At 39.9% G+C, this 24,792-nt stretch overlaps 1 pseudogene; it reads right to left on the bottom strand.

Annotated features, from left to right (window-relative positions):
- Positions 1-24,792, bottom strand: part of LOC116133258 — a 34,901-nt pseudogene that overhangs the window by 6,535 nt on the left and 3,574 nt on the right.

Genomic DNA, 24,792 nt, shown 5'->3' with positions numbered 1-24,792 from the left:
GTTCCCAAGCCGCCGGGGCGAAGAGAATCTTCGCGTGAGCGAAGAGGTGTGAAAGCCATGGGAAGCCTGCTGGACAGTTTCGCCCGCGGCGAACAGAAGCTCCTCGTGTGGCGATAGGCCAACCCAAAAAATGTTTGTTAAGTTTTAGATATTTTCTTCCCTTAAGGGCATTTGACCATTCTACCCGTAATTAGCAGAAAAGGGAGGAGTAATGAGGAAATTTTCATGGAGCATATGGTGCTATGGGTGTGGTGTAAGGAATCAAAGGATATAGATAGAATTCAAGAGAGAGTTAAGGCGCAAAATGGATGCTTGTGTTAAATTTCTTAAAAGGAATAATCGTGCAAAACTCACTTATTCTTCTCAATCTCCCACTTCTATCTTTTCTGATTCCTCTCAAGTTCTCGTTCTTTTGATCAAGGAGTTTTAAAGGCTTTTGGAGTGTTTGGTGTAGAAAATAAGACTAAGGCATCCTAAGGTAAGGATTCTTGTTTGTTTGTGCAAGTTTTGTGAGTTTTTGTTATATTGGTTATTAGGGTTTGGATTTTTGTTGGAAGAGTAGAGCCAGAAAGGTCAATGCAAACAAGTGAAAGGAAGAGGTTAAGGAAATCTCCCATACAAGGGTCCAAGTAAACCCCAAACCTAAGTTGAGATTTGGGGAATTTTTTTATTGGGTCTTTTGATAGCCACTTGTATGTAGTGAAGATACAGTTATATGCATGTGTATTGAGCTTAAATAGAGATGTTCTAGTGCCACTTGTGACTGTTCATCATTGCAAATATAAGAAGGCAAGTGGGTTGCAAGGTAGTGTGCAGATGGAATGAAGGGAATTGAGGAATCCTTTTGGAAGTGTATTCTTGGGAGGTTATGTGGCTCTGTGAGGGGATTTCGCATTTTGGAGGTTAGAGAAAGATTGAATTATTGTTATCAATAGAGTTTTATTATGCACTGAGTTGTTTGATGAAATGCGCCTTTATAGGGGTTGAGCTATGAGTAGTGAACTTAATCTTGCAACATTGCAGTTGGCATTCATAGTGCATTGTGCGAGATGAACCATCATCTAGGCAATAATGTGCATTGAGAAAGTGACCTAAGAAAGAGTAGGAAAACTTTGTGTATTAGCACTTCGTCTTATGAGTAGGAACTTTGTGGATGCAACATCTCTAAAGGGTAAGGGTAGAGAGAATGAGTAGAGGTAGATATTTTTTTATTTTCTTGAGTGATAAGAAGACGTACTTAGAAATGGGTGTGGCTTTGTGACATCACACCAAAAGTTATGAGAATCGGTTGTGCTTTGTTGATCACCACCCGAATAGCCATTAGAAAGGGTTGATGCTTTGTGATCATCACCTGATAGATATTAGGAACGGGTGGATGCTTTGTGACCATCACCGGGTAGTTATTAGAAAAGGGGTGATGTTTATGATACATCACCCGCTGTTTATTAGAGATGGGTGATGCGTTGGATCTCACCGACAGTGATTCGGAGCGGTTTAATGCTTGGTGATCGTTACCCGAAAGTCATGAAAGGAACGGGTAGGTGACTTGGTGTCTAACCGATAGTTACGAAAAAAAAATCAAAAAAACCGGGTAGGTGCTTGGATCCCCACTTGGTAGTCATAGAACGGGTTGGTGTTGTGGAATTACCACCGATAGTTAGGAAGAGTGAGATGGTGCTGTTGTGAACGCCATCCAGCCGTACCTTCGGTAAGATTGAGGCCATGCGTTTAGTAGGAAACAACAGAAAGAGTGAGGAAGAATTAACGTAAGTACTATCGGTTGAAGACAGATAGAGGGTTTTACTTACTGGGACCATTTTTTGTGTACACCTCGTTATACTATTTCTTTGTGAGATGCCAGGATCTAGGTGTGATCGCAGTCGGAGGAGCGTTCGACAAGGGAGGAGATAGCTACCATGTTACCCTGTTTTGTCTTTTAGATGGCATTTTTTTGTAAGTGACGTTCTTTGGGTATGAAGGTATGACTATAATACAACAAAAAAGGAAAGTTTTGGGCCCATTTTCTATTGTTATTTATGCAGGAGCATTGTACTAGTTTACAGCCAGTTGTTACAGGTTTTTGTATCAGACGCCCCCCCCCCCACAAGATTTGGGATTGAACAGTGTACTATTCTCATCGCCACGACGTCTATAACTGATGTGGGAGTAATTCTTTCTTACAGTAATGTTTCTCGAGTTCATTGGTGTGATATTTTGTAGATGAGGCGTAGTTATCAGAATCGTGGTAAAGGTTGGTGAATGAAGGAGAACCTTCTAACCCACCAGTGTCTACGTCCCCCTCCTTGGATGAAGCTAGAATTCGGGGGAATATACAGCAGTCATGGCAGAAACCCAAGGGAGAGTGAAACCCCACAACAGTACTGCCAGTTGCCATATCAAAAGAGGACAACCGGTACCTCCCCCCAGTACAGAGCAGAGTTGAACTGATTTACGGCTTTCTAGTCAACATCAACCTCTGAGTGTAAAGGTACTATAGATCCAGTAATAGTAGAAGAGTGGCTGTTGGGTCGTAGAACGAGCCACGGGGTTATTTCCCATGCAGACTGGGAGAGAAGATCGGTATGCGAGTTTCTTGTTCTGGGGTGATGCCTGAATTGGTGGGAATTAATGGAAGAAAACTCATGATGTGATATAATGACAGTGGGAAGAGTTCATGCAAAGAGTTTGAGGGAGGTATGAACAGAGGACCAAGTTCATGGAAGGTCCAAGAATTTATCAGTTATGGTAAGGGACTAGTGCCGTTGAAAGAGATTTCGGTTGAAATTCAATTCTCTTGCAGGTTCGCACCGGATAAGTTAGTACGCACCCTTGGAAGGGATAAGTTTGTGCACGGGTTTGAAGCCGGAGATAGCCGCGGTATAATGACAAGTTCCACCTCTCGAAAATTATAGTGAGGCTTTGAGGCGGGCAATGAAGCGGAGATTTTTTAGAATAAAATCTTCCCGTAGGATCCTCGACAGGAGGACCAAGTGAGCCACCCTACGCCCCCGAGAGAGAAACATGAGGGTGTAAAAGGTAAAGACATGAAGAATCAAAGAAGAAGTTTAGTATGACAGAATAGAAAAGAGTGGAAGAATAAGCGACCCCGGACGGAAGGGTTTCCTCTTTGCCCTAAAGTGGGAGGAAGCACCCAGGAGAATGTCTGAGGGACCCGAGGTGGTTATAGGTGCCGACAGCTAGGCACATGATGAGGAGATGTAAAGCTCTCTTCCACCAACCACTTAGAGTTCAGGAGGTACTGCAAATGCCAGAGTGTTTACTGTGGCATAGGGGGAAGTAGAGGCCAGTCCATCAGCCGTTACTGGTCAGCTATTATTTATTCAGTTCCTTATATGCTTTAATTGATTCAGGCGACACCCATTCGTTATATTTATGGGAGATTGAGAGATTAGGTTCGAAACCTATTCGAGTGACTCAACATTAAGATAGAGGTACCGAGGGGTTAGGGTTCGACTCAAGAGATTTTGTGTAAGAGAGTCCTAGTGATCCAGGGTTGAGAGTTAACAGTTGACTTATAGTTTTTGATATGCCCGACTTTGATGTGATATTGGGCATGTGATCCTAGGGAGATATGGAGGAGAGATCGACTGTCGAAAAAAGAAGGCGAGATTTATCTCGATAGTGGAGATAAGTTAGTTTTGGAGAGGGCCATCAGTTGAGCATGCGATTAGTATGTGAGAAGCTAGGAAGATGTGAGAAAGGGTGTTCGGGATATATTGCCCATGTAGTGTAGAGTGGTGATTTCCACAGTAGAGATTCAGGGGGTGCCAGTAGTCGAGACTTTCTAGATGTGTTTCCGGAAGAGGTTACCGGGTTTGCCTCCAGAAAGGGAGGTAGAAATTTAGGTACGAACTAGCACTTGGGACGCACCAATATCTAAAGCCCCTAGCGAAGGCCCCAGCTGAGCCTCGAGAATTAAAGAAGCAACTCTAAGAGCTTTTAGATAAAGGCTTTACTGACCGAGTCATTCCCTTGGGGAGCTCCAATCCTGTTTGTGAAAAGAAGGATGGATCACAAGGATGTGATTGATTATAGGGAGTTGAATAAAATTACAGTGAAGAATAAGTACCCGCTACCCAGATAGATGACCTTTTTGATCAATGAAAGGAGCGAGGCAGTGTTCTCCAAATTGATTTGAGGTTCGGGTATCTAAAGTAAGAGTAGTTGAGCAAGATGTGGCTAAAATGCCTTTCGTACAAGATTGGCATTATGAATTTGTAGTGATGCCTTTTGGCTAATAATGCCCCAGTAGTTTTTTATGGATTGATGAACAGGGTATTCCATGAGTATTTGGATCAATTATTGTCTGTCATTGACGACATTATGATTTACTCCAAAGCAAGGGAAGAACATGAGAAACACTTGAGATTAGTATTAACGACTGAGAGAAAAGAAGTTGTGTGCTCAATTTTCTAAGTGTGAGTTTTGCTTAATCAAGTGATATTCTTGGGTATACGTGTCGAAGGAAGGGATTCGGTAGATCCGAGTAAAGGAGGCAATCCTGAATCGGACAGAAGTTGGAACAGTGAAAAGAAACAGAGTTTCTTAGTTTACGCAGGTTACTACAGGCGATTGTAGCGGGATTCGTTAGTTGGTAAACCGTTGACAGCTCTTACCAAACAGAAAACCCTTTTGTCTAGTCAGCAGAATGTAAAGAAAGCTTCAAGAGTGAAGAAGAGGTTAACACAGCTCTGTATTAGTGTTACCACAGGGGGTGTAGATTATGACATTTTTACAGACGCCTCTTGCAGGGACTTGGCACGTGCTGATGCAGTAGGTAGGGTTATAGCTTATGTTCTGTCAATTGAAAGAGTACGAGACAGATACCCTAGCATGACTTCAATTAGCAACCTGGTCTTTGCCTTAAAGATTTGGAGGCATACTTATGGTGTGAAGAGTAATATCTACATTGATCATAAGAGTTAAAGTACTTCTCAATCAAAAGGAGTGAATATGAGGCAGAGAAGATGGGTAGATCTGGTTAAGGATATGATTGTGAGATCAGTATCAACCGGGAAAAGCCAACGTAGTAGCCAGATGCCTTGAGCAAAAAGCCCATTATTCTGGTTACAAGAGAAAGAGTTAATAGAAGAATTGTCTAAGGAAACAAAGATTTAGTGGGTTCGGGAAGAATTGCTAGTCTAGATGTAACATCTGCTGAGACTGTACGATGCATGCCTAAAACAATGTAAATTGGGCCCAAAGTTTCTTTTCATTAATAATACATATGTCTTTATACCCCAAACGTACTGTTCCCAAAAGGCATTTTAAAAGACAACAATAGGGGAAAGTGTAGCTATTGCTCGCTTGCCGACGCCCCTGACTGCATCATCACCTAGATCCTGCATCCACAAGCGAAAATAACAGGGTGAGCACAAAAAGCTCAGTAAGTAAAACTCTTAACTGTCGTCCCGTGGTGTACTCTTAATTTCTTATCTTTTTCTAATTCTGTTTCTGTTCTATTTCTACTAATAGCATGGCCTCATACCGGAGTACGGCCGGATGGCGTTACACAGCACCATAACACTCTCCAAACTTACGGGTGGAATGCACACAGTACCAACCGTTTTAGTGAATACGAGTGGGGATCACAAAGACACTACTCGGTTTCCTAACTAAGGTGGAGATCACCTAGCACCTACCCGTTCCTCATAAATTTGGGGTAACGATCACCAAGCATTAACCCTCTCTAGTCACTTATCGGGTGATGATCACAAAGCATTCAACCCGTTTCTACTAATGTATGGTGATGATCACAAAGCATCAACCCACTTTTCTAATAACTATCGGATAGTGATACCAAAGCATCTAACCCATTTTGATATATGGGTGACGATCACCAAAGCAATCTTACCCATCTCTAAGGGCTTTCGGATGTGATCACAAAGCATCAGTCCGATTCCCATAACGGGGGTGATGTCACAAGCATCCATCCCAACTATACTACTCTTCTAACTCCTTCTATTGAGTATTTTTTCAATGCTCTCTACCCTTAGAGTAGTTATTACCACCAAGCTCTCTACTCATAGGGTAATTACTACACAATTCTCTTACACTTCTTAGGTCACTTTTCCATGTACAACTAGGGCTATGGATGGTTCAACTTCACATGCACTTATGAGATGCCAACATGCAATGTTGCAAGAATTAAGGTTCATACTCACACTCAAAACCTCTATTAGGCATTTCATCAAACAACTCATGTGCACTATGAAACTCTATCATAGCCATGATTCTAAAACTTTTCTACCCATCCAAATGGGGAAAAACCCCTTCACAAAGCCTAAATAACCTGTCAAACAAAACACTTCCAAAAAAGGTTTCATAACACCCCTTCAATCATCTCACCTACCTTGTCAACCCAACAACCCAATTTTCATATTTGCAAGGTATAACATTCACAAAGCCTAGAAATCCCATTAATACCCATACCTGGCATATATACATGTCCATCACATACATACACATTTCTATCAAAACCTAATCAAGAAATTTCATGGATCTCAACTTGGGTTGGGTTTTATTACTTGTTATGGAGAGACTTCACAATTCTTCCTTTCATTGATAGCTTGACTTTCCCTCTAATCTTAACCAAAAGAATGAAAACCCTCAAACTTCAATATGGGTTAAACTCCCAAATCACACAACTTAAGTAGAGATTCTACCTTAGGGAGCCTTGGTTGATTTTCCACCTAATCACTTCAAAAAAACCCCTTGAAATTCCTTGGTCAAAGGAAAAGAAAAGTTGCGAGGAGTGGAGATGGGAAGTTGCGTTTGAGAAGAAGAATGAGGGGTTTTTTCTGATTCTAATTCCTTTTAATGAATACATAACAAAGCATTCCCATTTTGCCTTACTCTTCTTTGGGAATTCCATATATCCTTTGATTCATTACAAACTCACCCCAAAACAACATATTCTCCATGAAAAATCCTTACAATTAACTCCCCACTTTTCTGTCAATTAGGGTAGTAGAATGGTCAAATTGCCCTTAGAGAAGAAATATCTAAACTCAACCAACATGGAAATCGGCCGTCGCCGTGGCGAAGAAGCATTCTGTCGCCGCGGCGAAACTGTCCAGAGAGTTTCCGGTGGTTTCAACATATCTTGCCGCGGCGAAGATTCTTCTTCGCCCCGGACGAAGCCGGCCTACTACACTTCTTCTATTTTAACCCATTCAAGGCAATTAATCCACACAACACTCATGGTTATAACAATCAAACAATATTACCAAAAACAACTAAATAAGACGGAAAGAAGGAAACAATAACAACGTACCTCAAGCGGGGCGTTACACTAGAGGTACAGTTTTCTTTACTAGGAATCAGAGAAAAGCAATGCGGGCCGATGTGGTGTCAGAATAGTTCAGCAAGTGCTTGAGGGCAAGCATCCGAGTTCTTTGTGAGAGATGGTGTCCTCTATTTTAAGCATCGATTGTGCATTCCTCTGAATGAGGAGTTTGAAACAGAAAATTCTTATGGAGGCTCATGACACACCATAACACCGCTCATCCGGGAGCAAACAAGATGTATCAAGATGTAAAGAAAGGCTATGGTGGTCAGGTATGAAGAAAGCATTGCAGAGTTTGTGGCTAATCTAACTTGTTAGCAAGTGAAAGCGGAACACCAACGGTCGTCAGAGTTGCTTCAACCATTGAGTATTCCAGAGTGGAAATAGGGAGAGCATTTCAATGGATTTTATCACGGGTCTCCCCAGAGTACAGAAAGGGTGTAATGCTATATGGGTGATTGTGGATAGATAACCAAATCAGCCCATTTCCTTCCATAAAGGAGAGCACCAATGCAGACAGTTGGTCAAATTTACCTTAAGGAGATAGTCAGATGCTGATGGTGTGCCCAAGACTATAGTGTCAGATAGAGATTCCAGATTTGTTTCAACCTTCTGACGAGTTTACGAGGAGTTTGGGTACCCGTTTAGCTTTCAGTACTGCTTACCATCCTTAGACGGATGCCAACGAGAGAACGAACCAGGTGCTTGAGGATATGTTGAGAGCCTGTTGCATGATTATAGAGTATCTTGGCTAGAGATGTACCCTTAGTGGAATTTGCCTACAATAATAGTTATCCGTCTACAATTAGAATGGCACCTTACGAGGCTCTATATGGTAGACGGTGTAGGTCTCCGCTCCATGGGATGAAATAGGTGAAAAAGATGAGTTGAATACCCTCTTTGGGCCAGAGATGACTCAGAACATGGTAGAAGATGTGAAGTTAATCAGAAATGAATGAAACAAGCCAAGATCGACAGAAGAGTTATGCCGACTTGAAGAGGAAAGAGTGGAATTCTAGTGGGCGACAAAGTGTTTTTGAAAGTTCCCTTACAAGCGAGTAATGCGCTTTGGAAGCAAAGGAAGTTAGACAGAGTATGTAGGTCCATTTGAGGGCTTGCAACGAGTGGGAAAGGTGGCCTACAGATTGGCAATACCACCTACCTGGACAGGGTGATGATGTCTTCCATGTCTCGATGCTACGGAAATATGTAAGTGATCCCCACATCCTGAGTGTAGAGGACGTCGAAGTAACAGAGAATCTAGTATATGAAGAAAGTCCAGTTCAGATTTGAGATCGAAGGGTTAAAGAGCTTCGGAACAAGAGTGTTCTGTTAGTGAAGATCCTTTGGAGGAATCACAAAGTGGAAGAGGCCACTGGGAAGAGAACGGGACATGCAGATCGTTTCCATAGTTATTTGTATGAATTTCGGGGACGAAATTCTTTTAAGGGGGAAGAATTGTAACGCCCCACTTGAGGTACGTAGTTATTGTTTCTTCTTTGCTTTATTTGAGTTGGTTTCTTGGTATATGTTGGTTGAACTTTGATTGGTGTTATGTTGAATAATGCCCGAAATTGGTTGAAAATAGAAGAGTTCAGTGTTCCAAGCTTCGGGGCGAAGAAGAATCTTCGCCGTGGCGAAGAGGTGTTGAAGCCACGGGAAGCTGCTGGACAGTTTCGCCGTGGCGACAGAAGTTTCCTCGCGGCGACAGGCCGACCAAAAATGTTTGTTAAGTTTTAGATATTTTCTTCCTAAGGGCAATTTGACCATTCTACCCCTAATTGCAGGAAAAGTGGGGAGTAAAATGTAAGGAATTTTCAGGAGAATATGTTGCTATGGGGGTGTGTTTGTAATGAATCAAAGGATATAGATAGAATTCCTAAAGAAGAGTAAGGGCAAAATGGGAATGCTTGTGTATAAATTTCATTAAAAGGAATTAAGTCATTGCAAACCCTTCATTCTTTTCTCCATCGCCACTCTCTTTTCTTGCTTCCTCTAAATTCTCTTCTTTTGATCAAGAGTTTTAAAGGGCTTTTGGAGTGATTTGGGGTAGAAAATCAACCTAAGGCATCCTAAGGTAAGGATTCTTGCTTTGGTTGTGAAGTTTGTGAGTTTTTGTTATATTGATATTAAGGGTTTTGTTCTTTTGTGGAAGACTAAAGAGAAAGTAAGCAAACCATGTGAAAGGAAGAGTTAGTGAAATCTCTCCATAACAAGGTAAGTAAACCCTAACCCAAGTTGAGATTTGAGAATTTCTTGATTAGGGTTTGATAGCACTTATGTATGTATGTGATATAAATGTTATATGCCATGTTATTGAGGCTTAAATAGAGATTTCTAGTGCCTTGTGATTGTTTATACATTGCAAATATAAGAAGTGAATGTGGGTTGGAAAGGTAGTTTGAGATGGAATTGAAGGGAATTGAGGAATCCTTTGGAAGTGTCTTTCTTTGGCAGGTTATGTGGCTATGTGAGGGGATTTCTCCCATTTTGGATGGTTAGAGAAAGATTTAGAATTATGTATAATAGAGTTTTATTAGCACTTGAGTTGTTTGATGAAATGCCTATAGGGTGTTGAGTATGAGTAGTGAACCTTAATTCTTGCAACATTGCATGTTGGCATTTCATAAGTGCATTAGTGGGAGATGAACATCCATAGGCATTAATTGTGCATGAGAAGTGACCTAAGAAAGAGTAGGAAACTTTGTGTATGCACTTGCTCTATGAGTAGAGAACTTTGTGGATGCAACTACTCTAAGGGTAGAGAGAATGAGAAGTGCTAGAATAGAGAGTGAATGAGAAGAGTATTAGAAATGGGTGGATGCTTGTGATCATCACCCGACAGTTATGAGAATCGGGTTGATGCTTGTGATCACCACCCGAATAGCCATTAGAAATGGGTTGATGCTTTGATCATCAACTGATAGATTTAGAAACGGGTGGATGCTTTGTGACCATCACCCGGTTAGTAATTAGAAAAGGGTGTGAGCTTTGTGATCATCACCCGATATTATTAGAGATGGGTTGATGCTTTGTGATCATCACCGACCAGTGATTAGGAAAGGGTTAATGCTTGGTGATCATTACCCGAAAGTCATGAGGAACGGGTAGGTGCTATGTGGTCTCACCCGATAGTTACGAAAACCGGGTAGGTGCTTCGTGATCCCCACTCAGTAGTCACTAAGAACGGGTTGGTTCTGTGTGAATTCCACCCGATAGTCATGAAGAGTGAGATGGTGCTGTGTGAACGCCATCTGACCGTACCTCGGTAAGATGAGGCATGACGTTTAGTAGGAAACAACAGAAAGTGTGAGGAAAGAATTAGAGTAATACTACGGGGATAGATAGATAGAGGGTTTTACTTACTGGGCATTATTTTGTGGCTCACCCCGTTATTTTCCTTTGTGGATGCAGGTAGGTGTTGAGCAGTGCGGAGGGGCATCGGCAAGCGAGGAGCAATAGCTACACTATTTCCCCTGTTTTGTCTTTTAAAATGGCCTTTTTGTAAGTGACGTTCTTTGTGTTAAAAGACGTATGACTTATTATACAAAGGAAAAGTTTTGGGCCCATTTTCTATTGTTATTATGCATGCATTGTACTAGTTTACAGCAGTTGTTACAGCGAGCGTGATTAATCGTTCTTAGCTTTTGTTCGTGTGGGTAATTCTAGCTCGCTGCAGCGATGAAGTGTATAGCTGCGGCGAGCGTGATGGGCCTTCTGAATGTTCCCTGAGTGTGTTTTGTCAATAAGCTGAAACACAATCGGACATTGAATTAACGAACTAAAAAAAAATGTAAAAACATAACACACAAAAATTGCTAAACAGAAAAATTAAACACATGACAATAAAATTAAATAAAACAAAACAGAATCGAAATCTTGGGTTGCCTCCCAAAAAAAAGGCTTGTTTAAAGTCTTAAGCTCGAATCCTTCTGTCACAATTAGGTTTTGAAGAAGAATTGAAACCCTCTCGTCTTCATTCCCATTCTCAACATAAGGTTTCATCATTGGCCGTTGACTTTGAATGTTCCCTTCGTCGAGTGGTGAAGCTCTATCGCCCCATGCGGAAAACACGCGATAAATGATGAATGGGCAACCAAACCATTGAGCACAATTTTCCCGAAAAAAGTGGCAATCTTGAGTTGAATAACAGCACTTTGTCACCCTCCTGAATTCCTTGTTCCAATGTGTTTGTCATGCCATTGCTCAGTCTTTTCTTTGTAGATTCAGGAATTCTCGTATGCATTATTGCGAACTCTTCCGTCTCATTGAGTTGCAGTAATCGTTTTGCTCTTACGGCTTGTAGATCAAAATTCAGAAACTTTACTACCCAATATGACCTGTGCTCTAACTCTACTGGTAAGTGACAGCTTTTCGTAAACATCTTATAGGGCGACATTCCTATTGGTGTTTTGAATGTCGTCCTATATGCCCATAGTGCATCATCAAGCTTAGTTGCCAATCCTTTCGAAAGGTGCTTACTGTCTTTCAAGATTTGTTTCAGCTCCCTATTGGATATTTCGACTTGGCCACTAGTTGTGGGTGATATGGGGTGGCAACTCAATGTAACCCCATACTTGCTTAACAATGTTGCGAATTGGCAATTGCAGAAGTGAGAACCACCATGCTGATAATAGACCTTGGCGTGCCAAACCTTGAAAAGATATTATTCTTTACGAACTTGATAACTACGCGAGCATCGTTTGTTGGCAACACAACAGCTTCCACCCATTTCGAAAATAATCTACAGCAACCAAATGAAAAGGTTAGAAAATGAAGAAGGAAAAGGTCCCATAAAATCTATCCCCTAAACATAAACAATTCTACTTCTAGCATATTATTTAAAGGCATGGCATTTCTCCTAGATATATTCCCAACTCGTTGACACCATCACAACTCATAACAAAACAAAAACATCTTTAAAAAGAGTGGGCAGCGATTGAAGAACTTTAGCGCGCAGTCTTGTCGAGCCGAAATGACCACCAACCTCCATTGAATGACATGACGAAGTATATTCATCATCTCTTCCTCTGGCACACACATCTTATAATTGATCGCAATGCTGTACAAAAATGGATCCTCCAAAAGTAATACTTTAAATCTGCAAAAATTTCTTTCGTCTCTGGGAGTTATTCCAGGGGGCATAACCTTTACGCCAAATAGTTAGCATATCCGCAAACCACGACCCTTCTTGAATTGCAAACAGTTGCTCATCTGGGAAGTATTCATTGATTGGTCTCTTCCTCTTGAACTTCTTCATTGGACTCAATCGGGATAAATGGTCAGCCACTTGATTTCCATTCCTTTCTTGTCCTTGATCTCCAAGTCAAATTCTCGTAGGAGCAATACCCATCGACATAACTTGGCTTGGAGTCCCGTTTTGCTAGGAGGTACTTCATATGGCATGGTCTGTGTACACAATAACCTGGTACCTAGCAAATAAGAACGAAATTATAATAGAAAATACTACTGCTAAAATTTCTTTCTCAGTAGTGGCATAATTCAGCTGGGTCCGTTAAGGTCTTACTGGCATAATAAATCACATGCAAAACCTTAACTTTTCGTTGTCCTGAAATAGCCCCTAAAGCATAATCACTCGCACACACATGATGTCAAAAGGTAGTTCCCAATCGGGCGCAACAATAATAGGAGTAGATATAACTTTGCTTTTAAACATTTAAATGCATCTAAACACTCTTGACTAAAGTTAAAAGGGACATCCTTAGCTAATAAATCATAGAGAGGCTTAGAGATTTTAGAAAAATCCTATATGAATCTCCTATAAAAACCCGCATGCCCAGGAAGCTTCTGATAGCCTTCACTGGATTTAGAAGTGGTAGTTTCTCAATGACCTCAATCTTTGCTCGATCCACCTCAATTCCATTCGCTGATATCCGAGACCTAACACAATCCCTCTTGTACCATGAAATGGCATTTTTCCCAATTAGCACCAAGTTAGTGTCAACAATCTCTGCAAAACATTAGATAAGTTAGTTAAACAATCATCAAAAGAATTTCCAAAAACAGAAAAATCGTCATGAAAACTTCAATGGACTTCTCAACCATATCAGAAAAAGTAGATCATGCAATGTTGAAAAGTAGCAAGAGCGTTGCACAAGCCAAAAGACATTCTTCGATAGGTGAATGTTCCGTATGGGCACATGAAAGTGGTCTTTTCTTGACTTGGCACTATGCAATTGGTTGTAGCCTGACTATCCGTCTAGGAAACAATATAACTCATGGCTAGCTAACTCTCTTACATTTGATCAATGAATGGCAATGGAAAATGGTCCTTACGAGTCACGGAATTTAGCTTGCGATAGTCGATACATACTCTCCATCCCGTGACTGTTCGTGTCAGAATCAATCGTTGTTGTCATGACGGACCACTGTCATTCCTCCCTTCTTTGGCTACTTGGACTGGACTCACCCATGCACTATCCGAAATCGGATATATTATTCCTGCATCTAAAAGCTTCAACACCTCCTTCTGACCACTTCTTGCATTGAGGGATTCAATCTTCTTTGTGGTTGGATGGTAGGCTTGTAACTTTCTTCCATTAAGATCTTGTACATGCAATCGAAGGACTGATACCTTTGATACTGCAATTGTCCATCTAATGACCTTCTTGTATTTTCTCAAAATGCGCAGCAACTTTTCTTCCTCTACAACACTCAAAGAAGCATTAATAATGATTGGAAAAAATTTACCCTCTTCTAAAAATGCGTACCTTAAATGAGATGGTAGTTGCTTGAGCTCAAGTAGGTGCTTTGTGATTGTAAAGTTGATGAGACTCCATAGCTCCACAGCTCAATTTCTCTAATCAGATTAGCTTCTGGACGAATCAAAGGGGTAAGGCATTTAAGTATCTTAAACACTCCATATCTCTTCACTATCAACTTCACCTCCTGATCTCTAGAATTCATCAAACAATTTTCTAGGGGAATAATTGGGTAGCTTCTTCAAAATTCTGCTCTACTATGGTGTCGAGAACATAATCTTAAAACATGAGATATACTTCAGATAGATTCTTATAGATTAAAGACATCAAATTCTACTGCTCATCTTCTACCCGTAAGATTAATTTCCCTTGGTGGACATCTATCAATGTTCTCCCCGTGGCTAGAAAAGGTCGCTTAGAATAATGGTATCTCCCAGTCTTCCTCCATGTCTAATACTATGAAATCTACTAGAAAAATCAGTTTGTCTACTTAATTAGGACGTCTTCGACCACCCGCCTAGGATATGTTATCGTCAATCAGCTAATTGGAGAGACATGGTGGTTGGCTTCACTTCTCCCAATCCAAGCTTCCTGTAATGGAAAACGGCATCAAGTAACTCTGACCTAAATCACATAACACTTTATCAAAATAACAACTACCAATAATACAAGGGATAGTAAAACTTCTTGGATCTGTAGTTTAGGTGGTAGTTTCTTTTGAATCAGCACACTGCATTCCTTGTTAGCATAACTTTCTCGTCTTCCTCAAATTTCCTCTTGTGCGTGAGGATCTCTTTCAAAACTTTTGCTACTTCAGCATCTATTCTAGCATATCAATAAAAGGGATATTAATATGTAAACTTCGAAACATGTCAATGAACTTATCGAATTGCTTGTCGAATTCTGATTCTTCAACCGTTGTGGGTACGGCAAGGTTTCCTGACTTGAAGGAGTTTTCTGCTATATGTTCGGTCACGTGGCCACCAGATTCATCGCACGGTACCAGTGTCTTTGCGCGGTGATTGTCTTCCCCTTGACAAAATTTCACTTTATCACGCGCTCGCGCGGATACATCCTCATCGTGCAGCGATCGTCCCTCTGTTCATTCTTCAGGTTGTTCTTTCCTCGGTTTTTCACCTCTGGAGTTTCCAAACTTCAACCACTCCTCAAGGTGATTGCATGCACTTGTTCCTTGGGATTCTTCTCTGTATCACTCGGCAAAACTCGTTGAGCTCTTCCGCCTAAAATGTTGGAATTTGCCCAATTTGAGTCTCAAGGTTCCTAATAGAGGTTGATTGATTTGAGCCAGGACATCACTCTTCTCAAACCTCTTGCTTGTCTCTTCAATGAACTTGGTCAACACATTCTCTAAATTAGATTTTGGCTCTTGAGGTTGAAAAACAAGAGCTTGCTTTTGCTCATTATTGTTGCTCCATGAAAAGTTCGGGTGTTTCCCCAGCAGGATTATTGTTGGAAGGACTCTCTTGCCCCCTTTGGAAGTTATAACGTAATTGGCTTGTTTGCATGAGCAAATGAGTTCCCTTCTTGGCAGCCTTCGGAATGATTCCTGCAAAAAGATTACATGTTAGAGAAAAAGATTCAATGGCATTATTTTCAACACATTACCTAATTGCTTCCGGATGTTCGTAAGTTGAGCAGCCAATACAGTGTAACTGTCAACTTCGTGCACTCCCGCTGATCTCCTTTCTAGAGTCCTATATAGTTTTTATTCGCCATCACCTCAATCAGGTTGTATGCATCTTCTGGTGTTTATTGTTCAAGGCTCCCTACTTGTAGCATCAATCATGCTTGAATGGTTGGTTAGAACCTTGTAGAACGTTTACACTTGTGACTAGATTAGTAACCATGACGGAGGCACCTCAGTAAGAGATCCTTATACCTTTCCATGTTCATACAATGACTCTGAATCTTGTTGGTAAAAGTTTGAAATTTCATTCCTTAGCTTTGCAGACTTGGCAGGTGGGAAAAATTTAGTGAGGAATGCTTGAGCTAACTCGTTCCATGTCGTGATGCTCCCAGATGGCAAAGAAATCAACCAAGCTTTAGCTTTATCCCTAAGGGAGAAGGGAAGAGCCTTAGCCTAATTGCGTCATCGGATACTCCATTATGCCTTAATGTGTCGCATAAACTCCAAAAATGGCGATATGCAAGTTGGGATCATCATTAGGTAACCCAGACATAGTTATGCAGAATACAAGAATGGATAAAAAGAGCATTAACAAAAAAAAAAACAAAAATAGAGTAACAATTCACAACGACTCAAAGAACACACAGTAGCAAAATGCAAGTACATCAGAACAGAAAAACAATCAAACAAAATACACTGACAACATTAACTAAGACACATTGAACTTTCACTCTACTCCTCCATACTCTCCTTAGAATCCTCATCAGGAGCATCGCCTTGTTCCTCATCCGCTGGGTACACAAAATCAGTCCATTCACACCCTGGTGCTGCTATCCCAGCATGAGCAAGTTACAATTTTTGCATCTCATGTTGCACCCTCATTTGTCCACTCATCCACATTATCCAGGCTTGTTGACAATTCTATTGCTTTTTTAACTTTTTGATGTCTTCATTCAACTTCGACAATTGATCTCTTTGGGAAAGCTTTGTTGATGAAGATGCTTTGGTCCTGGGTACCTCTACTCTGCCCCCATTGGTTAAATTTTGCATAAATTGCATGGTAAGACTCACTCCTTGCGGAATAAAAACTTCTTTAGCATTCAAAGGCACTTCAAGTTGCTTACACAATGCAATAATCATGTAGGGAAAGTAGAAACCAGTCTTGTTACGCTTTGCTGAGTGGGTGATCTCTTGAAACATAATCTCACCCACATTCATCCTCATCTTTTGGTAAATCGCATACATCAAGATCGCCCTAGCTTTACTAACAGTGCTCATGTGCTTGGAGGGCATCAATCGAGAGCATACAAAATACAACCACATGCACGAAGTTGAGTTCAAGAACTTACTTTCAAAACGGATGTGTTCCCCAGTCGCAATAAACCATGTAGCTTTCCCTTCTGTCAAATAATTAATTATTGCATGAAAATCCACTTGTTGCTTGAATGCGGCATAGGCATCGTCATCGAGCTCAACTTGTGGCAGCCCATAAAATTCATTAACAGCAGCTGCATTAAATACTATCTCTTTACCTCTTACCATTGTCCTCCCGTCAACACCATCAATAATGTTGGCATAGAACTCCTTTACCACAGAGGCAATAGCAGGCGCCAGGGGTTCTTTACAAAATTTCTCCCAACCCAGAGCTTGAATCACATCAGTTATTCCCTCAAACTCTTCTGTAAACACTAGCCCTCTTTCTTCAATAAATCTCCCCGGTATCTTTGCAAAATTTTCATATCTTTCCTGGGCAGCCTAACTAACAAATCGGGTATCACTGGAGGCCTGCCCTTTTCATTTTTCTCTCCGATCACTTCCGGGCTTCCTTTTGGGTGCCATTATCACTATTTTTCCCTTAATCCAAACACTGACCTAACTACCCTCACTCCTCAACAAAAATCACCACACTCCCACAACCAACAACTTCCCTTTTTCAATCACGCAAAAATAATCACATATTCAATCACGAAAATCAAATTAATCTCTCCCAATTTTCAACAATTAACAATAATCAATCCACACTTCCACAAACTTCAGATCAATGGGTTCTAATCAAAATTACTTCTCAATTTGGATGAGAAACACTTACTTGAGCCGTATTCTGTCTAAATGTGCCTTGAATTGTTACGGATTTGCTGAATTTTTGAAAACCCCCAATTTCCTTTTGGAACCCTAACCTTGATTTTGCGCAAACTCTCCTCTTGCTTCCTTAATCTGTGAAATGGGATGGAAGTAGGAATGTGTTAGTGAGCAATGGAGTAAAAATGGAAAATGGATGAATGATTTGTGAAGAAAGGAACAAATTTTTTTTTTTTTTGGTGAAGAGAACTGTGCTATGAACTGTGGGATGCAATGAAAATTGTGTGAGGGAGAAGAAGAGCAGTCTCATTTAAACGCAATATCGCGTTTTATGGTACGATCGCTGCGGTGATCATCTTCGTCGTCGTGGAAATCATGATTTTCGTCGCGGTCTGTGCTGGATTCATGCTCGCTGCAACGATGAAGTGCGTTGCTGCGGCGAGCGTGATTAATCGTTCTTAGCTTCTGTTCTGCGCGTAATTCACGCTCGCTGTAGCGATGAAGTGCATAGCTGCGGCGAGCATGATGGGGCCTTCTGAATGTTCCCTGAGTGTGTTTTGTCAAAAAGCTGAAACACAATCCGGACATCTGAATTAACGAACTAAAAATAACGCAAAAACATAACACACAAAAATTGCTAAATAGAAAAATTAATACACATAACAATAAAATTAAATAAAAACAAAACAGAATCGAAATCTTGGGTTGCCTCCCAAAAAGGGCTTGTTTAAAGTCTTAAGCTCAACTCCTTTCTGTCATCAATTAGGATTTTGAAGAAGAATTGAAACACTCTCGTTTTCATTCCCATTCTCAACATAAGGTTTCAATCATTGGCCGTTGACTTTGAATGTTCCCTTCGTCGAGTGGTGAAGCTCTATCGCCCCATGCGGAAACACGCGATAAATGATGAATGGGCCAAACCATCTTGAGCACAATTTTCCCGGAAAAAGTCGCAGTCTTGAGTTGAACAACAGCACTTTGTCGCCCTCCTTGAATTCCTTGTTCACAATGTGTTTGTCATGCCACTGATTAGTCTTTTCTTTGTAGATGCAGGCATTCTCGTATGCATTATTGCGAAACTCTTCCATCTCATTGAGTTGCAGTAATCGTTTTGCTCTTGCGGCTTGTAGATCAAAATTCAAAAACTTTACTGCCCAATATGACCTGTGCTCTAACTCTACTGGTAAGTGACAAGCTTTTTTGTAAACCATCCTATAGGGCGACAGTCCTATTGGTGTTTTGAATGTCATCCTATATGCCCATAGTGCATCATCAAGCTTAGTTGCCCAATCCTTTCGAAAGGTGCTTACTGTCTTTCAAGATTTGTTTCAGCTCCCTATTGGATATTTCGACTTGGCCACTAGTTTGTGGGTGATATGGGGTAGCAACTCAATGTGTAACCCCATACTTGCTTAATAATGTTGCGAATTGGCAATTGCAGAAGTGAGAACCACCATCGTTGATAATAGCCCTTGGCGTGCCAAACCTTGAAAAGATATTCTTCTTTACGAACTTGATAACTATGCGAGCATCGTTTGTTGGCAACACAGCAGCTTCCACCCATTTCGAAACATAATCTACAGCAACCAAAATGAAATGGTTAGAAAATGAAGAAGGAAAAGGTCCCATAAAATCTATCCCCTAAACATCAAACAATTCTACTTCTAGCATATTATTTAAAGGCATGGCATTTCTCCTAGATATATTCCCAACTCGTTGACACTCATCACAACTCATAACAAAAAAAAAAACATCTTTAAAAAAAAAGGAAAAAAAATAAAAAAAATTAAAAGAAAAAATTGTCGAGCCGAAATGACCACCAACTTCCATTGAATGACAATGACGAAGTATATTCATCATCTCTTCCTCTGGCACACATCGTCTTATAATCTGATCGCAATGCTTGTACAAAAATGGATCCTCCCAAAAGTAATACTTTAAATCTGCAAAAAATTTCTTTCGTCTCTGGGAGTTCATTCCAGGGGGCATAACCTTTCACACCAAATAGTTAGCAATATCCGCAAACCACGACCCTTCTTGAATTGCAAACAGTTGCTCATCTGGGAAGTATTCATTGATTGGCTTCTCTTCCCCTTGAACTTCTTCATTGGACTCAATCGGGATAAATGGTCAGCCACTTGATTTTCCGTTCCTTTCTTGTCCTTGATCTCCAAGTCAAATTCCCGTAGGAGCAATACCCATCGCAATAATCTTGGCTTGGAGTCCCGTTTTGCTAGGAGGTACTTCAATATGGCATGGTATGTGTACACAATAACCTTGGTACCTAGCAAATAAGAACGAAATTTATCAATAGAAAATACTACTACTAAATTTTCTTTCTCAGTAGTGGCATAATTCAGCTGTGGTCCCGTTAAGGTCTTACTGGCATAATAAATCACATGCAAAACCTTACCTTTTCACTGTCTTGAAACAGCCCCTAAAGCATAATCACTCGCATCACACATGAGTTCAAAAGGTAGTTCCCAATCGGGTGTAACAATAATAGGAGTAGAAATTAACTTTGCTTTTAAACATTTAAATGCATCTAAACACTCTTGACTAAAGTTAAAAGGGACATCCTTAGCTAATAAATCACAGAGAGGCTTAAAGATTTTAAAAAAAATCCTATATGAATCTCCTATAAAAACCTGCATGCCCAAGGAAGCTTCTGATAGCCTTCACTGAATTTAGAGGTGGTAGTTTCTCAATGACCTCAATCTTCGCTCAATCCACCTCAATTCCATTCGCTGATATCCGATGACCTAACACAATCCCATCTCGTACCATGAAATGGCATTTTTCCCAATTTAGCACCAAGTTAGTGTCAACACATCTCTGCAAAACATTAGATAAGTTAGTTAAACAATCATCAAAAGAATTTCTAANGAGTGTTGAATCCCAAGGGAACTACCTATATATTCTATTGCTATTTGATAAACTAGAATTGTGAGAATAACTTTAATGTAAAAGTAACAACTAAAAACTAAATAAATGCAGAATTTGTAAACACTTTGAAGTAAAGATCAATATGACTAAACCTAGGGCATAGATTTCACACCAATTTAATCCTATGCATTGAAAATTATGGTTAATCTAACTAAGCATATTCTAAAAGCCAAATTCCCTAAAATTCCACTAACTTTCTCTAGAACAATTAGTAAATTAACCCTTAAGCAACAACCCAAGATATCTTTAAAACAGATTTAGAAGCTAAGAGATCATTAAGTTCTATGAAATTTACCAAAGCCTCAAAGATCGCGGTAACCTATCTTTAGTGTTTGCTCAATCTATGGTTTTATTACCTTAGACAAATTAGGTTTCATCTCTCGATCTCAACCCAACCCATGAAATCATTCAACTCTCGGGCCCTTAAGAATTGAAAGCATTACACACGATAATAAAACTTAGAATTAATGCTTAACATAAAAATCAACATAATAACGTCAACACATATTCATAAATTGGGCTACATCTATAGCCCTAGAAAAGAGAGTTAGTTCATAATGACAATAACAAAATCCATCATTCTATTCAATGACATGAGTTCAAGAAAGAAAAATATAAAAACTTCTCTAATCGGTGAACAAGAGCTTCCAGAACCTCGATCTCCAAACTAGTAGCCGTCTTTTTCTCTCTCTCCAAAGATCCTAAAACTTCTAAAAAATCTTTCTTTTATAGTCCTAGGGTTCTGATCTTAATTAGGAAAAGAGTAGATGTCTTAGCCCCTTCAGATTCAGATTAGGATAACGCATTAACAATATAAGCCCATGATCCATCGCCGCGGTAGTGAGAACAGTCACCGTGGCGATCGTTCTTCCTGTCCAAGACATCTGTGATCTTCAGAATTTTGTCAAGTCATAAACATGAACTTATTAGCTGTCTGAATAAGCTTTGCAACGCCACAAGAATCGTCAAATTACGATTTCCACAGATCAAGTTATGATCCAAAGAGAGAAGCATGCTCATCTTGAAGAATTTCCAGATTTTACTTTGTATCTTTGANGATGAAATGCCTAAGAGAATCATGAGTAGTACACCTTAATTCTTGCAACATTGCATGTTGGCATTTCATGAGTGTATTAGTGGAAAAGATTAATTGTGCATTGAAAAGTGGCTTGAGAAAGAGTAGAGAACTTTGTGGATGAACTACTCTAAGAGTAGAGAGAACGAGAAAAACACTAAAAACGGGTTGGTGCTTTGTGATCTCCACCCAGTAGATAGTCAAAACGGGTTGGTACTTTGTGATCTCCATCCGAAAGTTATGAAAAGCAGGTTGGTGCTTTATGATCTCCACCCGAAAGTCACGAAGAGTGGGTTGGTGCTGTGTGAACTCCACCCGGCCATGCCTCCGGTAAGATGAGGCCGTGACATATAGCAGAAATTAAGTAAGAGAGCTGTGTGAAAGAGAAAATAAATGAGATGAGACAAGTGTAAGGAAAGAATTAAGAGAAAGAATTATGGGGACAATCGAGTAGAGGATTTACTTACCGAGCATTGTTTTGTGCTCACCCTGTTGTTTTTCTTTGTGGTTGCAGGATCTAGGTGAGAACGCAGTCGGATGGGCGCCGACAAGCGAGGAGCAATAGCTACACTATCCACCGTTTTAATATCATTTTGTAAATGATAGTTTATTTTGTATAAAGAATGTTTATATGTAATAAAAGAAAATTTTGGGCCCATTTACTTTTGCTAATCTAAATATATTCTACTTGATATATTTTTATGAATATCCTAGTATAAAGCAGTCATTATAGAATTCTAGGATTTCGCCTTGAATGATTGTCAAATGAGTTCTAGAGTTTATTGAGATCACAATAATGTTCATGGTAAATTCACACATAACACGTCTCTAAGTAGGTAACTGAACCACTTTCAATCCACAGTTCACCAGGGTCTCAACTCAATGTCATTAATATTCACACACACCCGTAAGTAAAGGTAAAAATTAATGCCCTCCATTAGTTCTATGTTATTACAACCACATTCCTATCATAGACATATGACTTAATCCAAGAGACAAAAATAAAGCTCACAACCTAAAATAAAAGAATAAATAAAACTGTTCTCTAAATCCAAAGAAAAAAATTCTGCTCAATTTAAGTTCCTTAAATTCCTACCCCTAACCATAAAGTCAACATTGTCTTCAATGTTAAGCGTAGGAATAAGAGAAAGAGAACGTTACCGCATTCCTCAACGTAAAAAGGCTGTCCATTCGTATACGCCATTCATTCTAACAAAACGAAAAAAACACTGAACAGACCTTGTTGGCCATCATAGTTATGCATAATACAAGAATGGATAAAAAGAGCATTAACAATAAAGATAGACTAACAGTTCACAAAGACTCAATGAACACACAGTAGAAAAATGCAAGTACATCAAAACAAAAACAACCAAACAAACTACACTGATAGCATTAACTAAAACACAATTGAAATTTCAATCTACTCCTCCATACTCTCCTCAAAACCATCATCAGGAGCATCGCCTTGCTTTCATACTGCTGGGTACACAAAATCAGTCCATTCACACCCTGATGCTGCTATCCTAGCATGAGCAAGTTCAATCTTTGCATTCAGTGTGCACCCTCATTTGCCCACTCATCCACGTCATCCAAGCTTCTTGACGATCCTTGCTTTTTCAACTTTTCGATGTCTTCATTCAACTTCAACAATAGATTCTTTGGAAAAGCTTCGTCGATGAAAAGCTTTGGTTCGGGTACCTATACTCTGCCCACTGGTTAAATTTTGCATAAATTGCACTGTAAGACACACTCCTTGTAGAATAAAAATCTCTTCAGCATTCAAAGGACTTTAGCTTGCTAACACAATGCAATAATCATGTGAGGAAAATAAAAACAGTGGTTTGTGGGTGATATGGGTAGCAACTCGATGTGTAACCCCATACTGCTTAACAAAGTTGCAATTGGCGATTGCAAAAGGAGCAACCACCATCACTAATAATACTTGGCGTGCCAAACTGAAAAGATATTCTTTTTACGAACTTGATAACTACGCGAGCATCGTTTGTGGCAACGCAGCAGCTTCCACCCACTTCGAAACATAATCTACAGCAACCAAAATAAAACGGTTAGAAAACGAAGAGGAAAAGGTCCCATAAAATCTATCCCCCACACATCAAACAATTCTACTTCTAGGATATTATTTAAAGGCATGGCATTTCTCCTAGATATGTCCCAACCATTGACACTATCAAACTCATAACAAAATGAAAAGCTTTTAAAAAGATGTGGCCAGAAAAATCCTAATTGAAGAACTTTAGCGGCAGTCTTCGTGACAAAATGACCACAACTTCCCTTGAATGACAATGACGAAGATATTCGTCATCTCTTTTTCTAGCACACATCTTCTTATTATTGATGGCGCAATGCTTACAAAAATGGATCCTCCCAAAAGTAATACTAAATCTGCAAAAAAAATTCTTTCGTTTGGGATTTCATTCAGGAGGCAATACTTTCTGTGCCAAATAGTTCGCAATATCGCAAAACACGACCTTCTTGAATAGCAAACAATTATCATCGGGAAGTATTCATTGATCGGCTTTTCTTCCTCTTGAACTTCTATTGACTCCAATCGAGATAAATGTAGCCACTTGATTTTCGCTTCCTTTTTGTCCTAATCTCCAAGTCAAATTCCTATAAAGCAGTACCCATCGAATATCTTGGCTTGGAATCCGTTTTGTAGGAGGTCTTCAACGCCGCATGGTCTGTGTACACATAACCTTGGTACCTAGCAAATAAGAATGAAATTTATCAATAGAAAATACTACTGCTAAAAAATCTTTCTCAGTAGTGGCATAGTTCAGCTGTGGTCCCATTAAAGTCTTACTTGCATAATAAATCATGCAAAACCTTACCTTTTCGTTGTCCTAAAACACCCTAAAGATAGTCACTCGCATCACACATGAGTTTAAAGGGTAGTTCCCAATTGGGCACAACAATAATAAGAGTAGAAATTAATTGTGCTTTTAAACTCTTAAATGCATCTAAACACTCTGACTGAATTAAAAGGAAC

The sequence above is a fragment of the Pistacia vera genome, unplaced genomic scaffold (genome assembly GCF_008641045.1).
Source record: "Pistacia vera cultivar Batoury unplaced genomic scaffold, PisVer_v2 Contig267, whole genome shotgun sequence".
Lineage (NCBI taxonomy): Eukaryota > Viridiplantae > Streptophyta > Magnoliopsida > Sapindales > Anacardiaceae > Pistacia > Pistacia vera.
The sequence above is the reverse complement of the archived record's forward strand: the minus strand, read 5'-3'. Positions and strand labels throughout refer to the sequence as shown.